This window comes from Clarias gariepinus, chromosome 28, assembly GCF_024256425.1.
Source record: "Clarias gariepinus isolate MV-2021 ecotype Netherlands chromosome 28, CGAR_prim_01v2, whole genome shotgun sequence".
NCBI lineage: Eukaryota > Metazoa > Chordata > Actinopteri > Siluriformes > Clariidae > Clarias > Clarias gariepinus.
In genome coordinates, this window is record NC_071127.1 from 5,574,891 (window position 1) to 5,591,838 (window position 16,948).

The 16,948-nt window shown below is 40.8% G+C and overlaps 1 protein-coding gene across 2 annotated transcripts in view; it reads left to right on the forward strand.

Annotated features, from left to right (window-relative positions):
- The first annotated feature begins 2,260 nt into the window (after positions 1-2,260).
- The window catches only part of myh9b (myosin, heavy chain 9b, non-muscle), a 46,211-nt gene continuing 31,523 nt past the window's right edge, over positions 2,261-16,948 (forward strand). For both annotated transcript variants that reach the window (XM_053489859.1, XM_053489860.1), the window contains exon 1: positions 2,261-2,477. The gene's annotated coding sequence lies outside the window, so the exon portion shown is untranslated. The remainder of the gene's footprint in view (positions 2,478-16,948) is intronic.

The window sequence follows — 16,948 nt, forward strand, 5'->3', positions numbered from 1 at the left end:
GCAAACTGATACAGAAAAACTAAAGGATGATAAATAGATTATAAAATCATTCTACTTTCACACGAAGGGTTTTGGACGTGTCGGAATCCAAAGTGTTTGACTTTTGACTTAAGTGTGAAAGCTGTTGTTTAACTTATGGTCCTGGGTTGGTCTAGGGTTCAAAAACAACCTGGGACTCTTAAAAAACAGAAATCTTTAATATGTCTAATTATAATAATTATGGCTCTTTTTTCATGATGGGTGCCAATAATTTTATAAATATGTAAAAGTTCACTTCATGAGAAGGATTTAGGGAGAAAAACATGTCCATCTCTCTTTCTCTCTCTCTTGCTTTGTTTTTTGCTGAGCTGTTCCTTTTTTAGCTCTCTCTCTCTCTCTCTCTCTCAGTCTTGCATCATCACCACCATCATCGCACTTGTATTTGTACAGAAATCAATCCCAGGCTTTCCTGCCATTTGTGGATGAATCTAAGCTCAGGAATGTTCCAGTCATCATCATATAGTTGTACTGACTGAGGGGATGAAAAACACACACGCACACGGGGTGCAGAAGCACATAGCTACAGTATATTTAAAAAACTTCAATTTGCTTTGGATAATGAACAGTGCGAGCTTTCCAAAGGGAGCCTTTACGATTCCCCTTGACACACAAAACAGAGAAGCATTAAGGGTGATAGACTTAACTTCTAATTCACGTTCACGTCTGTATAAAAATGTCTTGTTGTTTTATGAATGACGTGAGCCGTGATTCCAACCGGACTTGAAATGCCAACGAACTCGGCAGAAAGTTTATCAGAAAGTCTAACTTTGTAAGATGAAGTTCCAATCATTTTCTCGGTCGCTTTAAAACGTCAACATAAGAAATAAATCACCGGCTGGTGTGCTGGTGTAGGAGAAGCGGGTCTACTGTTATACCGTTACAGTGTGTTTTACATCCAGCGCCCATACTGCTAATCCTGTACAGGGGCCTTTCCCAGGAAACCCAGGGCACAAGGTGGAGTACCCCCTGGACAGGGTGCCAACTCAAACCTGGACCCTGGAGGTGCGAGGCGACAGTGCCTTTTATTGATAACAATTTCATCAGTTTATTATTAGAAATAGGTTTAGGATATGTAGCACATTCAACATACAAGTCTCTGTGTATGAGCTGTTTTTTTTAGAAGATGAGGCCTGGAGCCTAATCTAGGGGACTCGGGCACTAGGTGGGGCACACGTCAATTGATTTCAGGGCATACACACACTACAGGCAATTTGGGAATAGTCATTAGCCTAATATGCAAGCGTTTGGACTGTGGGAGGAAACCAGGGAAAACATAGAAACCCCACACACACAAACTGGAATTGAACCCTTGACTCTGGAGGTGCAAGGCCACAGTGCTAACCACTAAGCCCCCATGCCACCAGGGACCATTGTGATCTAATAAAATCTGTATTTTATATATAGTAGCCTACAGCAAAAAGGGTGTCATGACCACTGGACACATGGAGCATTTACGGAAGTATTTTGGGTTTAGCCCAAGTCCACGCCTAACCATACAAAAATGTAAAACAAAAACAAACCAAACAGAAAAAGAAAGAACAAAAGTGATGGAATCAATTGAGTAAATGAAGCGTACACGGATTAGCAAACAAACAATCAAACAACAAAAAGAAAATGATAAAGTGTTAAGCGAAGGAAGTGAGGAAGATGAGAACGGGCTGGTGTGTGTGTGTGTGTGTGTGTGTGAGTGAGTGAGCCTGAGTCATTCCTGGCATTCCTCACATGGGCGGCATTACAACAGGGACAACAAAGAGTGATGATGTAGCTTCATCCTGCACAGCCTGAATACTTATATGGGCATAAAGATCCTTAGCTCACATACCTTCCTCATTAAACATTAGCTTAGGACTGCCTCAGTCTCCCCCCACATCCCCTCACACACACAGGATCATGCGTCCCCTCCCAAACTGCACATTTTTTCACTGCAAGATCTCTCCTAAATTTTGCACACAGTGACGTTAATTAAATAATGACGTAATTAAACTAATTGATTAATTAAAAGCATTAAAGTGGGCCTGTATTTTATATATTTCCTGTGTGTGTGTGGAAAAACATAAATGAATATAATATCACTCATATCACGTTAAAAACTTTTCAGCTGCCGTGATTGGTCCGCGCGTCTCCAGGAGTGTTGGAATGCCTGCTTCTGATTGGCTGGAGGAGATTCACCGGGGCGGGAGCGTGCGCAAGGCAGGCCACGCCCTCGAGCCGGACCGCACCCCGAAGCCAAGTTGCGCTCCTACAGTTCAGAGAGAGAACGAGAGAGAGAGAGAGAGGAGAAAAAGAAAGAAAAAAAAGAGAGAGAGAAAGAGACAGGCGCTCGCTAGCTCTGGACGGAGGAAGTTTGCGACGCTGAAAGAGAGAGAGAGAGATCACGGATAAAGCAGCACTGTTTCTCTTCATCCACCTGGGACTGAGAGAAGGCGTCTAACAAGCAGGTAAGATCAGGTTTATAATGTGTGTATGCATTATTTTATTTTTATTTATTTACTTTTATTTTTTTTTTTACTTAACCCCTGTCTCAAGTGCACCTCCAGTTTCTTTTTTTTTTTTTGGTCGATGTGGCTGCTTTGTGTGCAAGTGCACCAAACCCAACCAGGAAGGACAAACCAAGTGCACACTTCAGCACATTCACTGTTAAATATACATATTAATAAATACGACTAAGTAATAATAATAATAATAATAATAATAATATCGACCGCAATAAACTTCATCAATCACTTCAGTGCGCGCGCTTTCTCTCTCTCTCTCTCGCTCTCTCATCTCCACCCTTTTCTGCTCCAATGTGAGCCGAATGTAACGAACTTTCACGCGGACACTGAGATGAAAGGCGCAGGCAACTTTCGAACAGGAAGTGTTCAGATCAAAGCGAGCAGAACAAACATGGAGGATGCGAGCGCGAGCTGTCACGCGCTTTTATCTCACCCGGAGTGTTTATACCGCGTTTATACTTTTGTTCCTGATCTTATTTATAATTCTAGATATTTAGAGTCGATCTGGGCGATGACGTTACCAGCACTTCCTGTTTCCTCGTGCTCAATCTGGGTTATGACGTAGCCTTTTCCCCTTAGGCCGGTGTGTGTGTGTGTGTGAGAGAGAGAGAGAGAGAGAGAGAATGAATGAGTGTTACTCTTGGTGCCATGATGTCTAAAGTGTCCTTGTTGCACCCTGTATTTTATCACAACTGCAAAGGTTTTTTAGTAAAATGTCGTGCGTACGAGTTTATATGTCGCGATTACTACCTGGTGTGTCGGTGGAAAAAAATGGACGATGTGAGAAAGTGACACTGACGATTTTATTTAAACCTGTTCTTGACACGCCTCTAACTCGCAATGTTGGTGTTTTTAGAGACAAATGCGACTTTTCAAGTTGTGATTCCGACCTGTTGATGTACAGAATGCATGGTAGACTGTGGGCAAAAATAAATTCACTTTACTTTTTTTTTATATTTAAAAATTACATTATTAGTTTGTGTTAATAAAAACGGTTAAAGAAAAGAAAACATCCGCAAATTTGTCAAAAAAAATTAGTTTCGCTCCTTTTTTTGCATTAGAAATTTATTAAGGTGTACCTCTATACATAATACATGACATCATCATCTGTGATGGTTGGGCAGTGGTGGCTTAAATGTTAAAGGCTGTAGGGTATTGGATTACTGATTGGAAGGTCAGGGGTTCGAGCCCCAGCACCACCAAGTTGCAAATGTTGAGCCCTTGACCAAGTCCCTTGACCCAGGCCAGGGGTAGCTCAGTGGTTAAGGCATTGGACTACGGTTCGGGAGATCCCAGGTCCAAACCCCACAACCACCAAGTTGCCACTGTTGGGACCTTAAGCAAGGCCCTTAACCCTTAACTGCTCAGATGTATAATGAGATAAAAATTTAAGTCTGCCAAATGCCTAAATGTAAATCTAAGTCCCATAACCATATCTGCTCCAGGGGGCGCTGTATCCTGTGCTCTAACCCAGCTTCCTTACTGGGATCTGTTAAAATACAAATTTTCTTTTGGGGTTAGTAAAATATTAATGATTATTATTGTCCTTTTTCCGCGCTGGGCCACGCTACTGAAAACTGCTCGTTTAATGCACTCTCTAATCATCATTATGCTCTACTTAGATTTTTAATTTTTGCATAACCTTCTCTACGACTATTGAACATGTTTCACCACTAGGGGCAGTACTGACTCAAACAGTTAAGGTTATAGGTTACTGAACAGGGGTCGGAGGTTTCAATCCCCAGCGCTGCCACTTTTGGGCCTTTGAACAAGGCCTTTAACCCTATCTGCACAAAGGGGGCTGTTTCCTGGCTGATCTTGTGCTCTGACCCCAACTTGATAACTGGGATATGTACATGTAAGGTACATGTGACAAATAATTAAAGATTAAGCTTCAAAAGGGATGGGAATCACCAGGGACGGCCTGATACGCTATCGTCACGATACGCTGTTGCTGATTCGATCTGTATTAAAAGTTTCTAAAAATATCGATTTGATGTCAAGCATTTTCCCTGATTATGTTTGAGATGATTTACTCGTACCATACAAGGTGCTGTGCTACCTGTCGGTGTGTGAATAGAGCATAATAATTGTAAAATGTAACTAAATGCGTTACTTTTCGGCCTCAAGACATTGCTGTAGGAAAACTGAATTTGACCTCTGGAGGTTAATAAAAACGTTTTTGGCAAGCGCCATTATTATCGATGTTAAGTACATCGCATCAATAACACATTACAGGAAATCCAGTCTAACGATATGGTCGTGTCACTGTGGGTCATCATTCCATGTCTGTTGTTAACTCATGGCTTATCATTGCTGTAAAAAGTGTACTGTGTCATGAGCTCCCATAGTGCACCGCGATATATAGGTCAGAAGTAGAGCAACAGCTTTGTACTGAACGAAGAGAAGTGAGAACTTCTTCTGAAACAGTGCATTTAAAGAGAATGTGTGTGTGTAATGCTTTGAACTATTTATTTTGCAGTTTTTGTTTGGCAAATCTTAGTGTGTTACGGCTTCAACGCTGCCAAAGTTTAATCACTTGGACCGAGTATTTGTTTCTTCCAGGCGTTTTCTCAACTCCCCCCCCAGCAGGTTGTTATTTAAAAATTAAAAAATGTAAAGTCACCTTCACTTCCCTCTTTTGTGGTAAGAAGGAAAAAAAACACAATGTCTGCTTCAGCAAGAAAACCAGGCTAATGGGCATGAATACAGCCTGCCATTTCCTGTTCTATAGGAACCTCGTAGGAAAGTTAATAACCAGCTCTCGTGCGCTCTCTCTCTCTCTCTCCCTCTGCAATGAGATGGAAAGTGAAAAAAAACAACAGGACCCATGAGAAAAATAAAAGCTTACTAAGAGCAAAGAAATCATGCCTTTATCACATCCCCACTAGAGTATGTCGAAATACCAACATTGCTAAAAATAAATTGGAAAGTTTCAATAACAGTTTTTTTCTTCTTTTTTTCTAAATGTATTTATTTTTTGAATATGCTGATCAATGCCAGTTGCATTTCTTAAAAGTTGCATAATAAATAATGCAGCTCAGCCACTGCACCACCTTAGCCATCATGTGCACGAGTATAAATTCTATGGAAAAGTTTTATTTAAAGATGATGTCCATGCATGTTTTGTTTGTCTGCTGCATGCATCCAGAGAGACTTGGCGAACGCCATGTCATGTTGTTTTTCTTAATACTACCTCCTTCCATCCTTTAGGGAGCCACTACTTTTGTCCTACCTGTGTTAGTTAGCTTGTGTTAAATAAATAAACTTGTCAATATTGTGTGTGTATGTTTGTGTGTGTGTGCGTTAAACAGCAGTAACTCAGCCATCTTGTATGGAAATTGACTCGAGGGCTTTCCCAACGAACTAGATTTTCACAAATGCATTGTCTCATATGGAAATGTCCCTGCGAACAATCGCCGTGTAAGGCGCAAACTTTAGCATCAAATAGCTGACTGTTTATTTTCATTAAGAGGGACATTATGGGAAATAATTCCTGCATCATTCTTCTTTAGATCATGTTACCTCTAGAGGCTTAGGACTATGACATTTATACACACACACACACACACACACACACACACACACACACACTCACTCAGGCCTCAGGTACTTTTCCCACATTGTTGCCTAATGACTCTGAGGGGGAAAGTGCAGTTGCAGCGGTTTCGCATTGCCTGCTTAATTCGCGACATAAATTTGTCAGTTTGCTTTATAGATCTGTTAGCTAATCTGTTTAGCTCCGACCCTTGTGTGTATGTGTGTGTGTGTGTGTGTGCACGCATATTGAAATATAGTGTGTTTGCATTCCATCCTAACAGGCTTGCTGATAAGAAATTGCCTCCATATGCTGAAGAGAAGATTAGCATTTAACAGATGCTAATCAAGCTATACACATGCTAACCCCTCCCTGCTAATGTTAGGTGATTTTTTTTTTCCCCTCCCCCCATGAATACATTTTAATTTTAACTTTTGTACATTAAAGTAAAAAAATTGTCTAACTGGCTAAAGTGTCAGTGAGGTAACTTAAGCTGACATTAGCCTGTCTTGTTGTGTTTGTTGTAGATTTGCTATGTTAAGTGAGAGGTAATTTTTGCTAACATTACCTGGTTAGCTAGTCATAGTTAATTTCTTTAAGCTAATACACGCGTCAACAAAGAAGTTGGCTAGCTGGTGTACGAGTGTTGGCTGGCTACAGTGTTCCTGAGGTAATGTTAGTTGTGTTACAGTAATGCAGCTGATGCTAGTGAGCTATCTGACTGGCTTTTATTTTGCGTGTTTCTGAAGATGTTAGCATTAGAAGGTAAATAGTATCGTTACTCCACGCTGCGCGTTTTTGCCTTAACTTTATTCAGAAAATAATTTCATGTTGGCGTCCAGTAACAGTGCAGGTAAGTGTTTAGCATGGCTGTGACAAGCTTTAGCTCCGATAACTACGATGCACCCTGTGTGTGTGTGTGCGACCTGATTTTCTGCCCGAGTTGGAGTGGTTTGTCCTCGCTGGGGCTCAGTGACCCACTTGAATCCTACCTCCTACTTTATTGTTTTGACTGTTCTCTGTCTTAACAATATTCTCTATTAACACTTTCTCTCACTTGTCTATATTCCCTTTGTCTGTCTGTCTCTGTTTTTCTGTCTGTATGTCTCTCTCTGTCTCGCTCTCTTACAGTCTCTCTTTGTTTATCTACCTCTTTGTCTATCTTTTTTGATCTCCTAGTCATTATCTTTTTCTGTTTTTCATCTCTGTTTCTCTTTGTCTCTCTCTCTTTGTCTCTCTGTCCATCTTTTTTTTTCTCTGTATCACTCCTGTTGTCTCTGTTTGTCTATCTATATCATTCTTCCTTTCTCAGTCTTTTTTATCCCTTGTCTTTCTGCCTCTGTCCTGTTTGATACCTTTCTTTGTCTCTTTCTTTCTTTCTATTTCTATCTCTTTATATCTCTATCTTTCTGTCCTTATCTCTTTCTTTCTCGCTCTACTTGTTTATCTATCTTTCCCCCTCTCTGTTTGTCTCTATCACTTTTTTCTTTAGCTATCTGACTTAACCCGACGCTGTTTTTCTGTTTTTCTCTCTCCCTTTCTCTCCGATCCAGATGTGGAGGGAATGTTATTTTTCATAGCGTGAGCTCAGTGAATCTGTCAGCGCCGTTGTGTCACATGGTGACAGAGAGGACAGCAGGTTAAGAGAGACGAGGTGGAGACTCTGAGCAGCGTCAGCGATTAGGTGCAGAAAGGAAGGCAGGTTAATCGTTTCCCATCTGCTGTGTGTTTTATACACTCCTGTGTTCGAGGTGAACAGGATGAGGCTTAGCGCACTTCCTCCTAGTTAGCACAGTACACTGCCCCGGGGCGTTTACGGCACAAAGCTAAAGGACACACGGCTGCTTGGATGCGAGTCAGCAGGCCATGTTCACAAACACTCAAAGCCAGCATGAGTCAGTCTGATGGAGAACGGCGCCAAGAACGGCACAGCAGAACAGAGTGAGCAGGACGAAACTAGCCTGTGATTTAGAGCTTTTGATAAAGCTGTCTTTAAATATAAATAATAACACATGGCAGATAAATGTAAACGTTTCTGTAACTTGGAGACGAATGATGTCATGATAATGAAGGGACACTAAATTGTGACCAGTCTTTTTGTACGTGCTCTAAAGTTTCCAGTAAAGCAAGTGTTATCGTGTCACCATAGGATGATACGATACGATAATATCGCCATACCCAGCCGTTCAATTTGTATTGTGATTCTCTAAGTGATGTCACGATATTATGGATATTTTTTTAACTCGATATTTATCTCCGATTTCATTACAATTCTAAACAAACTTCGCTGTCAGTGCGTGAAACATTTTTTGAGTGCCACCTGTAGGATTGTAATGGACCCACACTATTTGACCTCCAAAACAAAAATATATCAGGTAAAAAATGTATCTGAAAAAAATCTATTTTTGAGTCAGTGTGGCGATACATAAATTTAAAGCATTTCTTCTCCTATCGGATGCGGCTGTTTCACATGACCTCACGTACGCACGGTGAAGGAAAGCTCCACCCACGTGTGGTATGTGATAATTAATGTTAAGCGTTTGAGTTTTGACTTGCTCTGCAGAAGAACTGAGAGCACGACTATTTAACTATTTACCCAGATGTTAATATTAAGGTTTAACCTTTAAAGGACACCCGTACACCATGATTAAAGTTTATATTAATAATTAGCAGAGTTATTCACTCCGGGTCTCGAGTTATAAATATCGGAGCTCTATTATGGTAACGTATGAATGTAATAATCGTACGTATCCTTCCTTTTTGAGCGTGTTCCTCTCTCTCTGCGTTCTCACCCATGCCAACGCCACACAACTCTCTCATTCTTCAGCTGAGATCATTGTTCCAGCCCCCCTCTGTTTTTCCCTTTTCGTTTTTTTTCCTTTTTTGGGCCGCGTCTCTGCCCCGTCTTGGAGCTCGCCTTCCTTCGGCGCACCTGTAACTCTAGTGAAGAATACAACAATAGCAGGAAGCTAAAAGCGACGTGCTTAATCTCCAGACAAACAAGCGTGTGCTGAGAGAGAGCTACTACTCTCGACAACACCACATCCTGCTGCAGAGTTTCACACACATTTGCACCAGCCAGTGATTTTTCAGCATTAATGCTGATATATTTGCCTAAAACAGTGAAAGTTGTACAAGTAATATTGTGTAAGCAAAGTGAATGTGATGACGGTATTGCGCAAGGTACAGCGCTTTCTCTGAGCTGTGCATTAATGATGCAAGTTACTGAAGCATGAACTTGTCATACAGATGGGAGCTAAATCAGTGTGTGCTAACTTCCTGTTTTGGGCAGGAAGTAGGTGGAAATGCCTACTTAGACTGGAGTGTGAGAGAGAGACGGACAGAGAGAGAGAGGGTCTGGGCATCTATCACATCTAGGTGAGCTCTTCTGGAAACCATTGTGAAGGGCATATAAACATGTCTGCTTTAATAAGAGATGAACATGTGGTTTTCACTCAGGGTGTGGCATCTAATGTGCACCTGTGTGTGGGCGTATATATACCTGTTGCTCAAGTCAAATTTATTTTTATTTTTTATTGTAATGCTTTAATGGTTTAACCCAAAGCACTTTAGCCTTGACTTTGGTAGGTGAGTGTAGTGGGCTGTAGTGGATTGGAGCTAGACTGATAATTAGGCTTCTTAGTTAGCTAGTTAGTTTTCTGTTTATTTATGTTGTAAACCTATGTTGTATGTGGCACCTAGGTCCTGGAGGAACGTTGTTTCGTTTCACTGTGTACTTGACTTGGACTGTACCGGGCTTTATTGCACTGCACAGAATTCTAGTGGCCTGAAGGGGATTGTACAGAATCAGGGACCTGCATTGAATTGCAGGAGACTCTAGTGGATTTTAAAGAACTGTTGAGGACCATGGTGGATTGTTGCTTGGGGTGCAGCAGGACATCATGTCTCATGAGTAACGCTCTATAGTTCATAAGTAACTACACTGAGGTGGACTTTGACTCATGACCTCACCCTGTGCTGTATCAGTACTGCACCCCTCCGGCTGTGATTAGCGATACACAAACACACAGGTGTAACTTTGCTGCTTGATGATTATGTGGATTTTTTGGCGTCATTTTATAATCATTTATCTTATTTGTTCATTCATTTTTTTTCAGATTCATATTCTGCTTCTCTTTGTATTTATATATTTCAGAAATACTCTCACTTTCACAACATTTATTAATGTACAGATAACTCAACTACTAAATGATGGTGTGTTTATGTGTGTGATTGAGACAGAAAAAGAGAAGGAAACACTTTAAGATGGTGTGAGTCATAATTTAGTTATCACACTGAATGATTATCCTAATGATTATGATGATAATGTCTGGTTTTTATTCGCTACAGAAATGAGAGCTTACAGAATGATATATAATCTTTATAAATGAAGATTTTGAGATTTTGGATTGTGGAGCTGTTTAACTGTAAATGATATGACAGTAGCTAACATTGATCTTATGGTTAATGTAAGTAATAAAACACCCCATGTGGTGCTGGTGCTATCAGAGACAGGACAGTGTAGTGAGACGAAGTTGCTGTTGCTGCCCTGAATCTTGAGTGTTTTACTCCTTCTGTACCACAGCAATTTGACTCGTAGATACTTTTTACTCATTTATAGTTCTGATTTGTGTGCAATAATGGGGCAATGAGCAGCTTTGCTCTGTTCGTGGGCGGAGCTCAGTGCCAGCACCATATAATTAGCTGCCCATTATAATGCAGTAAAACCTGAGGAGCCAGGCTTACATTGTTTTAAATGTAAGCGGTTCATCCTGTACATTTAATTAGTATTTGAATCACATTAATATACAAGAAGTGATCACATGACCAAATATCTTAGCTGATTTGCATGGCGACTCTGGGTTCAAGGGTTCAAGGTAAATTTTAGTCATGTGTCCCGAAATTAAGTGGATGCTTATTAAGTAATATGATTGTGAAAAGATGGAACTGGTGGGTGTGTGTGTGTGTGTGTGTGTGTGCCTGCCTGCCTGCCTGCCTGCGAGGTGAGCCTGAGACGTGCCGGGACGTGGCACTGCACGGACGATAGTGAAAAGCGAGTGAAAAACCACTCGGCCTGCATTCTTTCCCAGCCATTAAAAACCCAAACACTGTACTACAGACACTGGCGCTGCGTCTTCACCAGCCCTGGGGTGCCGCGTTACTGTAACACCAGCATTATTCCTGAGAAACACTTCTGAAGTGCTGCCTGTCTCAACCTGAACAAACTTTTTTTTTTTTATGTGCTTAAAGCCCTCAGCGGGGGTTAAAGGGTAAAAACCAAGCAGGAGAACTCTGCTAAGGCTCAGGCTGTGCACTGTTCAAACTAATATAATTTCTACTTTAAGTGTGATGTACTTGAATAGTGAGGAGTGTGTTCTGTGATTTAACATCCCTCCTCAAGCACTGTCTACTCAAGGGTTGCTGTCTCCAGCCCCATGCAGCCTTAAGTACTGCTTCCTCAAGCCCTGCCTTCTCATTCCTTTCCTCTTTAGGCTTTGCGTCATCAAGCAACGCCTCCTACGGCTCTGCCTCGTCAAGCCATGTGTCCCCAGACTTCACCTCCTTAGGTCAAGCCCTGCCTTCCCAGACTCTACCACCTTAAATCAAGCCCTGCTTCCCTAGACTTTACCTTCTTAACTTCAGCCCTGCTTCATCAAGCCCTGCTTCCCCAGACTTTACCTCCTTAACTCCAGCCCTGCCTCATAATCCCTGCTTCCCCGGACTTTACCTCCTTAACTCAAGCCCTGCTTCCCCAAACTTTACCTCCTTAACTCAAGCCCTGCTTCCCCAGACTTTACCTCCTTAACTCAAGCCCTGCCTCATCAAGCCCTGCTTCCCCAGACTTTACCTCCTTAACTCCAGCCCTGCCTCATCAAGCCCTGCTTCCCCAGACTTTACCATCTTAACTCAAGCCCTGCCTCATCAAGCTTTGCTTTTCCCAGACTTTACCTCCTTGAATCAAGCCCTGCCTCATCAAGCCCTTCTTTCCCAGACTTTACCTCCTTAAGTCAAGCCCTGCCTCATCAGTTGAGTTTTATTGGAAAACTGAAAGTGATGTAAAAATATTTTGCCCTGATACCTGAGGATGTTTGGGGTGCACGATACGTATCGCAATACTGAGGACTCAATATTGGGTCTGACATTTTTCTAGGAAAAAACAGAAAGTATAACTATCATCTATTTAACACAAATTGATATCTATAAATAAGTTTTAATACAGTACACAGAATTCTGAGAGACTGTGAGTGGTCTAGTGGTGACATAGTTTAAATTCATTATTATTAGTGTATAATGTTCTTCCATTACTTGCATATATTTATACAGGTTCAATAGTTTTAGCATCAGTGTGTCCTGTTCCTCACGGGATATTAGTACAGGAAAAACCTTGCATTCTTTCCCCTGCACACACACACAAGAAGAATTACAAACGACAAAATAGCTTTCCCTGCGTGTCATTTCCTTTCTGCTGTCTTTTTTCCTTTTATGAACTCCTGTGCTCTCTACAGGAGTTTAAACGCAGCCGGGCATCGTCTGTGCACTGGTCCAGCACTGTGTCCTGTACTGTTGGTCCATCAATGAGTGCAGGAAGGAGTAAGCATGACTGTGTGTAGAGAGAGAGAGAAAATGAGGGGAAGTGTGTGTGGCTAATCAGGGGCAGTGATCAGGCATTAGGGTGAGGAGCCGTATTCACCACAGTGTTATTTATTCCCACTGAGAGTAAATCACTGCTTCTGATTAGATGGTGGAAAAAAGTAAATAAGCTCAAGCTGAGGGTTTAAAAGTAATTATTTTATGTGAGTTTTACATGTCTTTGCAAATCTACAAAAAAATCCCAAAAGGTTGTAAATCTCTGGACTGATGTAGAACTGGATGAAGAACTGTCAGAGGCTAAGTGGATGAGCGGACCAGACCCTGCTGATGTTACTTGCTCTGAGGGTTTTCTTTAACAAAACAAGCCCTTTGTTTTAAGCCGCGCCCACTTCTGGTTTGGGTGTAAATATTTGGAGAATGCAGATACAGGTGTAGTGCATCCTTTAGTGACAGTGTTGTAGAACATCAGTCATCTGAACAGAAGTCATTAAAAACTTAAAATCTTAAACTTTCATTGTCGGAGCGATACGTCATTCCCACAGCGGGTCGGCCCTCGTTTCTGCACCGATGCTCATATTTGGCCTTTTATAGTCTTCTATTCTCCACTCTACAATCCATCAATCAGTTTTATTAACTTTGCTGCAGCAGGGACTCTGAGCCAGATTGAGCCCGGGAGGCGCTCGACTGGAATGGAATGAACGCACAGTGGATTTGGAGGAGGAGCAGGAGGAGGGGGGCATTAAGACAGGACCGTGTGAGGGAGTGAAATCTGTCTTTTCACTACAAGTCCTTTTAATAAGGGCCATGAAATACCTGGCCTCCCTCGCGCTCCTCTGAGAGCGGATGGCGATCAAGGGTCACTCACAGTCTCTCAGCAACATCCTAGATATGAAAGCTCTAGTACTATTGGTTCAGCGCTGATTTATAGTTCAGGCTGCAGCTGATCCTGGTATTCGATTTCTTCAGCATTTTATATAAACGTTAAAACATTTCACAACCTCGTACAGTTTTATCAAGGGCGTTCATGCCGGTGGAGCGTTTCCTCTTTAATTTAGTTCACTGTTCTGTCAGAGGAGAAACGGACAGCTAAAATTAGCCGTGCGGCTCCCTGGAGTCCTCCAGTGTGACTGATTTAACTGTGTCATGACTGTATGAGGAGAGGACGCACACACACACACCGTTTCTGGCTCTCTGCCTCCGTTTATGTTGTGGACGATGACCTCGGAAGCAGATCTAATGCCGTCGCGTGCTGGAAACGGCTCAGTTTGGATTTTTTTCCTCATAATTTTGCTGCATAAATCTAAGAACAGTAGAAATGGAAAGTGCCAGTAATGATACGATAGGATATCATTATACCTAGGGCCTAATTCGATCTGTCTTATGATTTTCATGATTTTTTATGAAAAAAATTTCCCCCCTCAAGATTTTTTTCCCCACACTAAACACACTTTAATAATAATTTGCTTGTACCACACAGGAAGCTGTGCTGACTGCCAGTGTGTGTGTGAATGGTTTAGAATGCACCACCTGTAGGATTATACAGGAACTGCAACGTGTTACCACCTCAAATGCAAAATAAAAAAAAAAGGAATTAATTATAATAAAATTGTTAGATATCTTATAGAATTTTGGAGTCAGTGTGGTGATGCATGAAAGAATCAAGATACATCACTGAATCAGCCTCCTCCAAGAATGAATACAAAGTGAATTCATTGCTAGTAATTATGGGTAAATGATGACTATGCACTTTTTGGCAGTTTATCAGTTGAATGATATTGTGTTTATATAATATGTGTCATATATACATGTATACATACAGTATGACTTTGTAGCTCAGACCTGAGCTTGGTTCTTCAAGTGTCCTTTTGGACTTTTTAAAATAAGTTGGCGTGCGACTTGACTTTATTGCACCTCCTGATCCTCCACCCATCTGTCTGAACCCGGAGATCATCCGATTCCTTGTTCGCTGTTTTATTACCTCCGATAGAGCACCAGTTGTGTTCTCCACTTAGTCTGAGAGGGGTGTGTGTGGTTTTCTCTGATGTACCACTCCTTTCTCATGGCTAAGATGGAAGTGCAGTTTGACCTAACTCAGATTGGCTCGTGTTAGGGTTCGGAATCTCAGAACCTTGTGGAAAATTTTTAGAAGTAATTTGCCAAAAATATTTTAATAACTCTACTAATCACCCATTTCAGATCTTCAGATACAACAATATTTCTGGAACGTTTCCTCTACTCCGTATATTGTCTACAGTTTTTAAACCTTGAAATCGGTCTGCAACGATCCTTAAACACGGAATTGTTCTTTCTAATTATGTTTACTTCTAGAAGCTTTGAACTTCGTGAAACAATGGAAATTTTTTACCTCTATGATTTGAGGAAAAATTCTAGAATGCTCCGTGAAGCTTCATAAGTTTTACCACTCCAAGCCGTTTCAAGAGTTCTGGAATGTTCTCTCTAATTGTGTATGTTTCTATAAGATTAGGATTTCACTCAAGTAAAGAGAAATTTCCAGAATGCTGGAAATGCTGTACACTTTGACTCCTGTTTTAATGTTCTGGAATCTTCTCTCTAATTGGGTGCAGTTGGAAATTGGGTGATGATTTAAAAAGTTCCCTTCGTTGGACATGTCTGATTTAAAGGGATGTTTAAAACTTTAATGCTGCAAATAAAAACCGAATGCTAGTAGATTGTTGTTTAAAGTTGGGTGAGTCGAGGGAGGGTGAAATGGGTTTTCTAAAATCATTACTTAATTTTAGTTGTTTTTTTTTCCATCAGAGTATGTTTTGAGTTGATCTTTAGCATTTTCTCTCAGATCTTCTGCATTAGTTTACAAGGTTGTAGAGATACAGAAGGGTAAAATTAGCAAAGCTCTCCCAGCAGGCCACATTTCCCTAAGGTGTCAGCAGCATTAGCTTTGAGTAGAGAAGTCTTGACTGTGTAGGGTTGTGTGTGTTTCATTCGTAGCCTTTACTGGTAATTTGAGTTTGTCACTTGCCTTCTGGAGTTTATAATTCTTTTAAAGGTTTAGCAGTATGTAGTCTGACTGGTGTTTAAGAGGAACGCTTCACCTGATACTTCACATTCTCTTAGTGAGCATTAGTCACAGTTAGCATTTTTATTCGAGCTAGTCCTTTTAGTGTCTTCACATTTCCTGCTGTTTCGCTCTACTTCAGTGAACTTATGAGCTTATTATAGACTGTACTGGTTTTACATAAACAGTATTTCCTCAAGGCGCGTCGGTCAGAGGGCAGTGTGTGTGTATAGAGACGATGTGTTTGGTTTGAAGATAAGGACCAGAGTGAAATCTCAAGTACTCGTCAGTTGCGTAATAAGAATGATATGAAGTATTACTTCTCTCGCTCACTCTTTATCTCATACACATATACACACTTCTAAACTTGGGGTTCTGTTGTCTGTCCTGTTGCATAATTTCTACTTTGATTGAACAAAGTGTGTTTATTTTGTCTACGTTTAGTTTCTTCTTCAAAGGTTTCTTTCTTCTTCATTTTGAGGAAATAAAATCCACCTTGTTAGTGTTTACGACACCCGCAGCTGTGTTTCACATCCTCAATCACCGGTGATGTGTTATGGGGAAAAAAAATAAAACAATCAGCGGTAACTGAGATCAGATCCTGGAGGAGTGCAACTCTGTGTAATCCGTCAACTGACCCGAGTGTCTGGGCTAGAAAGCAATCGTCCGCTTCCATCTTAGTTCTGTACTGTACAAATATTTTTTATAATTTTTTTTATTCTTGCAACCACTGGCTGTGCTTTTGTGCTTAGTTATAATAAATTCAAATTCAAATTTTATTTGTCACATACACAGTCATACACAGTACGAAATGTAGTGAAATGCTTACACGACCGCCAGTGACCTTAAAAAGAGAATTAACGCTTATAATAAGTAATAAATATCAATAGAAAAAATATGATAGAAAATTTAAATAAAAAAATTTAAATAAAATTTAACTAGAAAAAATAGAACTAAAAATAGAAACTGAAAATAGAAAATAGAAATATACTGTACAATGTATATAATAATCCACTTTAAAATCTTGCTTAAAAATGTATTGCGTGGTGATGTATCCTTAGCTTTGAGTTTAGCCCTGTCCTGAGAGGTAAAACTGTTAAAACTGTCCTGCTCTTTTGTCTTTACTCTGATAAGATGTGAGTATGACAGGAATGTGACCCGGGCGGACTAAATAAACAGAAAAAGCATCGTTACAGCAGTTGGGTGGGGGAAACAAGGCGGCTGTTGGAGGAAAAAGACGGGGGTGGATCG